The sequence below is a fragment of the Pteropus vampyrus genome, unplaced genomic scaffold (assembly GCF_000151845.1).
Source record: "Pteropus vampyrus isolate Shadow unplaced genomic scaffold, Pvam_2.0 Scaffold498, whole genome shotgun sequence".
In the NCBI taxonomy this organism is placed as follows: Eukaryota; Metazoa; Chordata; class Mammalia; order Chiroptera; family Pteropodidae; genus Pteropus; species Pteropus vampyrus.
In genome coordinates, this window is record NW_011889279.1 from 343,299 (window position 1) to 353,470 (window position 10,172).

Here is a 10,172-nt window from a genome sequence, read left to right on the forward strand (position 1 = left end):
TGGCTACCAATCCACTGAAGAATGTGACCTGAATAGCAATCCACAGTTATGCCACTGGTCTGGCAAGAGTTTCTCAAGATAAAGTATGGAAAAATAGAAAGACTTGATAAGGTCAGCAAAGGCACACTTACTAGTTACCTGGCTTTTTGTTGTTGTTGTTGTTGTTGTTGTTTTTTAGGCAAGGCAACCCTTGGTTGACCTCACAGACTGCAAGGACCTTGTCAGCTTACAATCCCTTATTTTTTATTTTTTATGCCTACAGCACCTGGTCATTCTAGGTGGTCTCCCATCCAAGTACTAACCAGGCCTGACCCTGCTTAGCTTCCGAGATGAGACGGGATTGGGCTTGTTCAGGGTAGCATGGCCATAGACTGGCTTGTTCTAAATGATCATACACAGCTGTTTTTTTGGAGGTATGTCCATGATGCCAGGAAAGCTGCATCAGGGCAGCCTTAGCCAAGAGCTGTCCTCCAATCCAGCCCTTTTCTTGACCTTGGTTCCTTTCCCTTATGGTGAATGTCCCTAGTCACTCATTGGCCCGCAGTCTGAGCCATCAGAGAATTGGTCTGTTAACATTAATCTATAAAACAGAGGGTATTGGAGTCTGCAAACTAATCCTCCTAGAAGGCTCCTCAGAGTTTTGCAAACTGCTCACCACTGCAACCCGTACATACATCCTAACTGAGGAGGCTGTCTCAGTCAGTCCTTACAGCAAAGAGATGGCTCACATGTCATTTGAGGATAGTGAATAAAAGTACTGTCTAAAGTTGTGTGAGCAAGAAAATGCAATACCATAATAGTAACAAAGGCCTAAAGGGCAAGGGGACAGAGTAGAAATCAGAACCTAATGAGAGTGACTATAATAAGACTACCTGACAGGAGCTTTGGCCTTTAGTAGAGGGACATAGACACAAGCAATCCTCTATGAAGAAAGAGCTGCAGGAATAAACACTCCATCTTCTTCTCCTGCCCTTCCATTTCCTGCTGGTTATATCCATTGGCCAAATACAGCAGGATGTCAGAAGGCAAGAGATCACAGTCTATACATATCAGCCTCCTGAGGACAGAGCAAGGCAGAAAGGGTAAAGAATAAAACTGGAGATGGGGAGGGGGAGAAAGCCATCCCAGAGCGCTAGGGGAGAAAGCCACATTTATCAGTGCTCTTCACAGTGCATTTCGCAAGTGGTGCCAGTCTGTAAAATGTTTGTGTCTGAACTGCCAGATAAATACAGAATTGGAGAGTATACATTTAGAAGCCTTGATAGCAATTTGACACTTCCACAACACTCAAGTAGATAATCGTAGACTCAGCTCATTAAACAGCAAATAGAGCAGTTCAGGGCTGTTGACTCAGGAGGTGAATTGCATATGACACGAGCAACATTCTAGTGACACACAGATCAACACATAAGATATTTTAGGCTCAGGTTAGCATATGAGATATTTTAAAGAAAGTTTGTCAACTGTAACCCAAATATTTATAAAAATCTTTTTAAATCTTTTAAAAATGTATTTATTTTTATAACTTATTATTCTATCACTTCAATTGTTAATTATATGTATATAACATATTTTTTCTTTATTAGGTAAATTAGGAAATAATAACTGTATAACTGTTTTCATATCTGATATTGGTGAAGTAATTTGTATTTTCTGCAGATAATGCTGAAAAAAATTTAAAAACAACCATTTGAAAGCTCTGGAGTCAACCAAGAGCACTAGAAACTGCACAGCAGTCATTCATTGAAAGAAAACTAAATTGGATAAAATTTGTATTTATAGTTTTTTTACTCTTCAATCTACACATGCTTAAGGCAACTAGACTTTAAGTAGAAAGTCCCATCTTATTGGTTTGAGGACTCAGAATATGGAGTTTGAAGAGTCAATGAATATATTAATGGATCAATCAAAATTATCTAATACAAAAAGAAAGAGAAAAGATTGAAAGCAGATGAACAAAACTTCAGAGACCATAAAACAATGTCAACCAAACTAACAACTAACATACTTATAATTAGAATCCCAGAAGAAGAGGAGAAAGAATAAGAAAGAAAAACTATTTGAAAAAATAATGGCCCAACATTTCCCAAATTTTGTGAAAAGCAACATACAAATCCAAAAAGTTTGGCAAACCCTCAACAGGATAAATACAAAGAAAAGCACACTTAGGCACATCATAACTAAATAACTGAAAATTAAAAAGAAAAAGAAAATCTTGAAAGTATTAAGAAAAAGAAACATATTACTAAAAGGAGAATAATGATATGGATGATGGTGGACTACTCATCAGAAACAATGTAGATAATAATATCAATTTTACACAAATTCTACCCCCCAAAAAACTATATAATTATGTAGCCTCTGCAATAAGGCAAATAAAAAGCAAAAAGATTAAAAGAGAAGAAATAAAGCTAAAACTATCTCTAATCATAGACATCATAAATGAAAATCCTTAGGAATTTATAAAACTGTAAAAATAAGTGATTTTTATCAAAATCATAAGATAAAAAGTCAATATAAAAAAGTCTTTGTATAGTATTTCTATAGGTTAGCAGCAAATAATTGAAAAATAAAATTTAAAAACAATTCAAATTACAATTCAAATGGCATCAAAAAACATAAAATACTTAGGAACACATTTAGCAAAAATGTGTAAGGCCTCTGCTCTCAAAACTACAAAATATACTAAGATAAAATTAAAGACCTAAATAAATGGAGAGATATGTCATGTTAATGGATTGGAAAACTCAATATTGTTAAAATGTCAATTCTTCACAAATTGATCTATAGATTCACAACAATCCCTGTTATAATGGATTGCTGTGGGTATTTTTATAGACATTAACAAGATAATTCTAAATGTATATGGAAAATGAAAAAAAAAATAGTATAACCAAAATCATCTATCTTAAAAAAGAGGAAAAATTTGGAGGACTTACACTACCTCATTTCAAGACGTACTATAAAGCTACAATAATCAAGATAGTGTTATAATAGCATAAAGATAGACAAATATCTATTAAAACATTGAGTCCAGAAATATATTTATACAATTAATTGATTTCAACATGAACATCAAAACAATGAATTGAGAACAACAACATCAAAAAAGCCTTTTCAACACATGGTTCTAAAACAACTAGATATATGTGTGAGGAAGAAATGACCCTTTGATACAAATCACAGACCTAGCAATGTAAGCTAAAATTGTAAAGCATCTAGGAAGATCTAAGAGAATATCTTCATGACCTGCATATGAAGTTTTAAAATAGGTAAAACTAAATGAAGGTGGTTTATAAAAGTCAGAAAGAAAAAAATTTTGAATATGTGTGCAATAGTAAGTCCTCACTTAATGCTGTTGATAGGTTCTGCAACTTTAAGCAAAATGACATGTAATTAAACCAATTTTACCATAAGCTCATTGATACAAACAAGATTAAGTTCCTAGGGCATCTCATCAACATTATAATGAAATGGAGAATGAAACAATGTTATTCAAGGACCCACTGTATTTTAGGAGAAATTTATGGATGCTAAAGGAGCACTAAGGGACTCACCTGTGTGACAGAAATGCTCTTTATCTTGATAAGGGTTATGTTATGCAGATATATTCATTTGAAAAATCCCATCACATTGATATGATTCCACACTTCACTATATGTGATTTCTAACCAATGTTAAACTCTAGTGAATAAGTTTGCTTTTCACAGTAGCATGGTTGAGCAATTCTGAAGCTACTTTCTGTGTATTCTAGACCTGGACAAATGAGTAATTTTGTATATTATAGATATGAAGAGGGAGGAGACTAGAGTGTATACTGTGGGGTGTTGCATTAAATTGAAAGTATCAGCATAAATTCATGGAGAGAAAAAGAGAGAGAGAGGGAGAGGGAGATGTTGAAGAAAATTTGCATATGTCCATGTTTGTGTGTGTGTGTGTGAGTGTTAGCACTGTCACTGAGTGGGACTATAAGCAATGACACACATGTAACAATAAGCACATCTAGTTCTTAGGTCTTGGTTTATAAATGCCATTCTTTACTAAATAAACAAACAAACAAACAAACAAACAAAAACAGGTTACTTGGAGAAAGGGCTGATTCCAGGTTTGGAGCAGTAAGAGTATAAGATAATCCTATAATATCTCATACTGAAAATTAAGAAAATACTTAAAGAATAAGAGATCATACCAAAAGAACAAGGATCCGGCTTGAAGGAGTTCCCATTGGTCAAATCTAGGACAAACGATAAAACAACTGATGTTAAATATAATAGGTAAAAATCAGATTTACATAATTTCCAAATAATTCTCACAAAATAATATATCTCCACCTTTCAGGGGAGAGATCTGGTGGACACCGCCTTTTCAAAGTGATTTAAGTTAACATCATTAATTTTAGTACAAATTGACACCATGTGCCTCCAGATGCGATGTACTGAGAAGGACATATCATTTTATCTCTGCCAAAAATGCATGGCCTGAAATTAATCATATCCACATCGAGGGACATTCTACAAAGTAATTGACTTGTTCTCCTTAAAAATGTCAAGATTAAGGAACGCAAAGAAAAACTGAGGAACTATTTCAGATTAAAGGATACCAAGAGACAACTACTACATATGATAACTGGATTGGACCTTGGAATAGCTCTAAGGGACATAATTGAGACAAGAGATGAAATTTGAATATAAACTAGGGATTAGTTAATAGTGGTAATGTTAAATTTCCTGAATTCAATATCCTTATTTTCAGGCAATGCACACGAAATGATTTACTAGAAAAGGGACGTGATATCCTGAACTTACACTCAAATAAATGGCCCAGAATAAAAGATTTTATATACATAAACACATTGATAAGAGAGGGAGAAGGGAAAATACTAAAGTGGAGCAAAATGGAGACAGGTGAAGGAATACAGGAGCTCCTTGTATTCTTCCTGCAACTTTTCTATAAGTTTGAAATTGCATCAAAATAAAAACTTAAGACAAATATTTAAAACTATGTAGTATTTTGAAATATGTATTAAGTGCCCAACAGATTGGTGTTATTTTACTGGAGAACTTATAAATTATTCTATTACAAATTATTTTGAAAAATAAAATTCTTAAAAAGTTAAAATAATGTATCTGGGTATATTAGAAAACTTTTTATTATCTAAACTTTAAAAATAATAAAAGTGAAATAATTATTCTTGGTACATATTCATGTATTTAATCAATTTCTTATCTTTACCTGTCTATAATACAATATTGCCAGTGTTTTTGTGAGGAATTTTTAAAATATGAAATTATTTTTAATTGCCTGCAACAATCTTCATAGTTGAATTTTATGATTAATAAATTTGAAATCCATGACAGCTTCAACACACCCCTTTTTTTTTTTACCACAATATTTTATTCAAGGAACTACTCTGTCTACAGGTGCTGAGCACTCTACAGGAAGCTAAGAGCAAAGTCTGCTACACAGAGCCTATTCTCACATTTTAATTTTTAAATCGAGATCTATATATGTCAACCAAAATATTTTTATAATTACTTTGTTTTGTTACCCCATGTGCCTCCAGATGCGAATACTTTTTACAAAACAAAATTCATTTTGAAATATACCCTTTTTATGATTTTTCTAAATATTTAATCAAATTTAGATTATGCAAAATCACAGGCCTTCTCAATTTCAATCCATTCCAGAATAAAATATAAACAAATTAAAAATAAAATCCTTATCAAAAGATTTTTTTTCACATGTTGAGCTTTTTCACCATTTGAATTCTCATTAATTAATTTGTTCACTTCTCCCTCTGCTTTTGTATGGAACAATACCTCTCCCTTTGCAAGCTTTGTTTTTAATAATTGTAGTTATTAACTTTAACAGTTGTAGCTATAAACTTTAAAAGCTAAAGGTTGTGGTTATTCTCTTTGTTGAATAATTTAATTACATATTTCCAAATAATTTTTTAACAAATTGCAATAAAAATACAGAGAATTCCTTCCCCATGGTTGACATTTAAGTTGATTTTCCAAGTAATTTTTCAAATAGCTCGAACATTTATAAGACTCAATTGATGATTCAAGACAAAGAAATAGTATACACTTCAACAGGTGAACTTCTGAAAGCTTTTCTTCTCAGTTTTATCACACATACACACAAAAATTGTAATTCAGTTATTTTACGTACATATAAAAATATGTGTACAATTTAACCACTATCAGCTAAAATTTAATGCTTGCTAAATTGTTCTTTAAATATTGAAATTTGTTTGGATGCAATTAGAAGTTTTGTGCACCATAATCAGTTCTAAGTACATTTCTGCTCCATAGCTATGATTAGAATATAGTTTTTACCATAATGCTATCTGTTCCATGCCAAAATTTATACTCATAATATCACCATAGCAACAAATAATCTCATCTTCAATGTCGAATTTTCAACTGAATTTATCACAGTATTCACAATAATGTCAAATGTTTTGCCTTCAACAGGTGAACTTCTGAAAGCTTTTCTTCGATTTCATGAATTGTTAGATGGAAAAAGAATTGAATCATTAACTGAAATTAACTTGACTGATTTCCTATTTGAAGTAATTGATGACCTTGACATAAAATTTAATGGTTTGCTAAATTGTTCTATTGTTAATGGATCCAGCACTTTGAAGTTGCCTTGTACATGCACAAGAAATCTTAAAATCGAAAATGATTGAAATTAATTTGAAAGAACAGACACTTGATCTAAAGGAAAAGTCACACTTCAAAGAGTAATATGTAAACATACCTTTCCGCAGTTGCACATGTTAAATTGTTTTCTTTGGGCACAATCCTCTTAAAATAACTTCCAACTTTGAAGTAGGTGTTATTGCTTCTTCAGCAGATGTGTGCCTCTGCTTTGAATGTTTAGTGATATCACTAAAACCCTTGATGTCAATAAACACTTTGTGCAAGTTTTGTATTTGTTATCAACTATCTTGAGAGAGAAATATTCAAGACCTTATTTTTCATTAAATATGCTCTTTCAGGTTTTTGGTTTGTTTTGTTGTTGTTGCTTTTGTTTTTTAGCTTGCTGTTGCTGAAAGTACTTAATACACAATTTTTATACAGTATCACCAAGTAACAGATGACAAGACCACTGCATCAAGAGAGTTTATACTATTTTCTGTATGTTTATCTGTGTCAGGTCTATTCAGCCTTTATATCCAACACATATTTCTCATACTCCTAACCTGTATGTGAAATATGTAATTTCCTATGTGTCCCACTAATGGACAATCCCATGTCATTGTGAAACTCAATGGCTATGACACATACTTGGGCACAACTGGCTGGTAGACAAAGTGCCAGCGAGACAGCCACTTGTGAAAATCAGTTCAGGTGTGAATACACTTCCTTTTAACAGCTAGCATCTTGCATGTTATTCTTGAAAATGAGGGGTTAGTTATATTGCACCTGGAAACAGTTGGGGACAGACATACGCGTTATCATTAGTTCTCTTTCAGAATTAAGCACCTGTTAAAGTGAAAACTGTTCACTGAACATGTGTCTTACAATGTGACCAAGGCAGAAGGTAGAAGCACAAGGTAGAAGGCTACTCTATTAGTTATCTATGCTGCATAAGAAATTAAAAAATGAGAATAATAGATCTACTCATGAAGTTGTAATAAGGAATAAAAAAGTTAATACATATAAATATGCCTGAGTCAAGGGCACTGTTTTATCAGAATTAGGTATTATTATTATAATAATTATTACTTTCTAGGAAAAAGAAAAAAACACTATAATCTTTCCAACAATTCTTCATTGTTGAAATTGTTAGAAACCAACATATATTCCAGACATTTCACTGTCATGAATGCTCTCTTAATACTATTTGCTAATTCCTGCCCCTTTACAGTTGTATTTCTGCAGATAATATTTCTATTGCTGTAACCAGAAGAATTAGCTTTTATATGCAGCCAAGTGACATATTTGTTGGCTCATATTAAACTTAAATCTAAAAAAAAGTAAACCTAAGTGTATTTCACATAAACTGTTACTAAGCCATAGTTTCTCCATTTCAAACTCAAACAGCTGGTTTTATGAAGGTCCACGCTCAGAATTTTTCATCTGTCCCCATTTTATCTAATCTTGTTAGTTTCAATGCATTGCTCTATTTCTTTTGAGATCTTTGATCATCCAATTGTTAGCTTTGGATTTTGTCATCAAGAACATAGGTTTGGATTCAATAGTTCTAGGCTTAAATACCAGCTCTACCTTTCATTTACTATGGGGACTTGGGCAATTTCATCCTAAGTCTCAGTTTTCTCATCAGTCAAATGGGAATAATAATAGATATTTTTGCATCATAGGATTCTTGGGATGACTAAATGACATAATAGCTGGTATATCTCTCAATATCTTATTACAGAAATAAAATATTGCTATATGTTGTTATAATAAATGTAATATTTATTATAACAACATAACATTAAATATTTTATTTATTATTTATTATAATAATATTATTATGGAACACTGTTTGCCAGGATAAGGATGATCCCTGTGATATTCCAATAGAGACTTTCTTCCAAGTAGGTATACAACTGTTTAACAGCTACAAATTGACTTATCAATCAATTTCAAAAGTCTGACAGTAAGAAATACCATTATTTTGTTATGACAGTCAACAAATTTTGATTGGCTTCTTAGGCTCAGATCTTTTTGATGTGTTATTTTTCATGTCTTATTCCTATTTATACCTCTTCATCTCTTTGTGTATGTACAAATCGGTGTGTCCACCTCAGAAAGTAAGTTCCTGGACAGAAAACATGTCTTTAATCCAACACCATAAATAAACATAGAACATAGCATTATGGACACGAGGATTCAGGAAGTACTTGATATGATAATTTTTCTGACAACAGTTAACATTTATTGAATACCATCTGAGCACCAGATACTTAATAATAATGACAGTCAACACCACATAGTTTTCACCACATGCCAGGCAGTCTTCTCAGTGCTTCACATGCACAAACCTATCTAATCCTGTAACAATCCTACAGTTGATACTATTACCTCATTTTATAAATGAGAAAACTAAGTCCCAGGAAGGTTAAGTTTTTGTCCAAGTGGCAGAACTGGGTTACAGAACCAAAGGGTGTGGCTCCAGAGTCCATGTTTTTAACATCTAACTATGCTACCTCTATGCTTGCACAAGACACTACGTGCCTTACCCAGTGATCTAACCAGGCACCTACACGACCCTGCAGGGAGCACACTGGCACAGAAAGCTGCTGCATGGAAAGCATGCACAGAAAACACATTCCAAGATAAACATTCCAAACTCTGCAAATGCTCTTCCCATCAAAAAGTCACTTCTTTCAGCTCCACACACTGAGTGGGCGTTCCATACATATGGAGATTACATTCACTGCATTGCTTTGTTTATAGAGTCCTTCTGGTGCCTTGTGGAGGTACCCTAGGAAATCCTGTGTGTTCCCGCTCTCTGAGCTCACTGTACCTCTCTTCTATGTTGTTTCCAAAGTGCCCTATGCCAGAATGAATCCTTTCTCTCTCTCTCTCTCTCTCAATCTCTCTCTCTGCTCACCTCCCACCCCTCCCCTCCGTAGACTTTAAGGCAGGAGGGAGGGATGGTGGGGAGGGTCACATTGGATTGTATACCTTATGTTTGAATGCTGAACAAAGCACAGTGTTTCTCAGGGCATTTCCCCCTCACTGCACAGGCCCTACTTTTTTTTTTTTTTTTTTCCCAAAGCCCTTTCATCATAGCTTTTCCCTTTGGAATATAACAAGGAGGGTTAGAAGTATGTTATGTTTTCCGTGGTGCTAGGTGGCCTGTACTTCATGAGCAGTCACCACCATCCCCAGACCCCACGCTGCTTGAGCACCCTTTCCCTGCTGGTCAAACTGCAATATGGTCAGCTGACACTGTTCCTCTTCCCCTTTGCTCCATTTCCCTTTCCTCTGAGTGCTTTCGCCACTGCTGCCACAGCATCAGGCCCTGTTCCAGCAGTTGCTGCTGGATGCTGCCCTTCTGCCAACAAGCCACAACTCCCTGGTGAACGCCAGAATCTTCCTTAAAAAGCTTACTGGAGAAGTCTGTTCTTTACAATCCCAGCTCATACCCTCATTCCTTCAGAACCACAGTAATGCTCTAGCATGTGCCAAATACCTCCATGCTCA

General features: G+C 34.1%; 1 pseudogene; it reads right to left on the reverse strand.

Moving 5' to 3' along the window:
* Positions 1 to 253: 253 nt before the first annotated feature.
* Positions 254 to 372, reverse strand: LOC111732845 (annotated as a pseudogene).
* Positions 373 to 10,172: the final 9,800 nt, after the last annotated feature.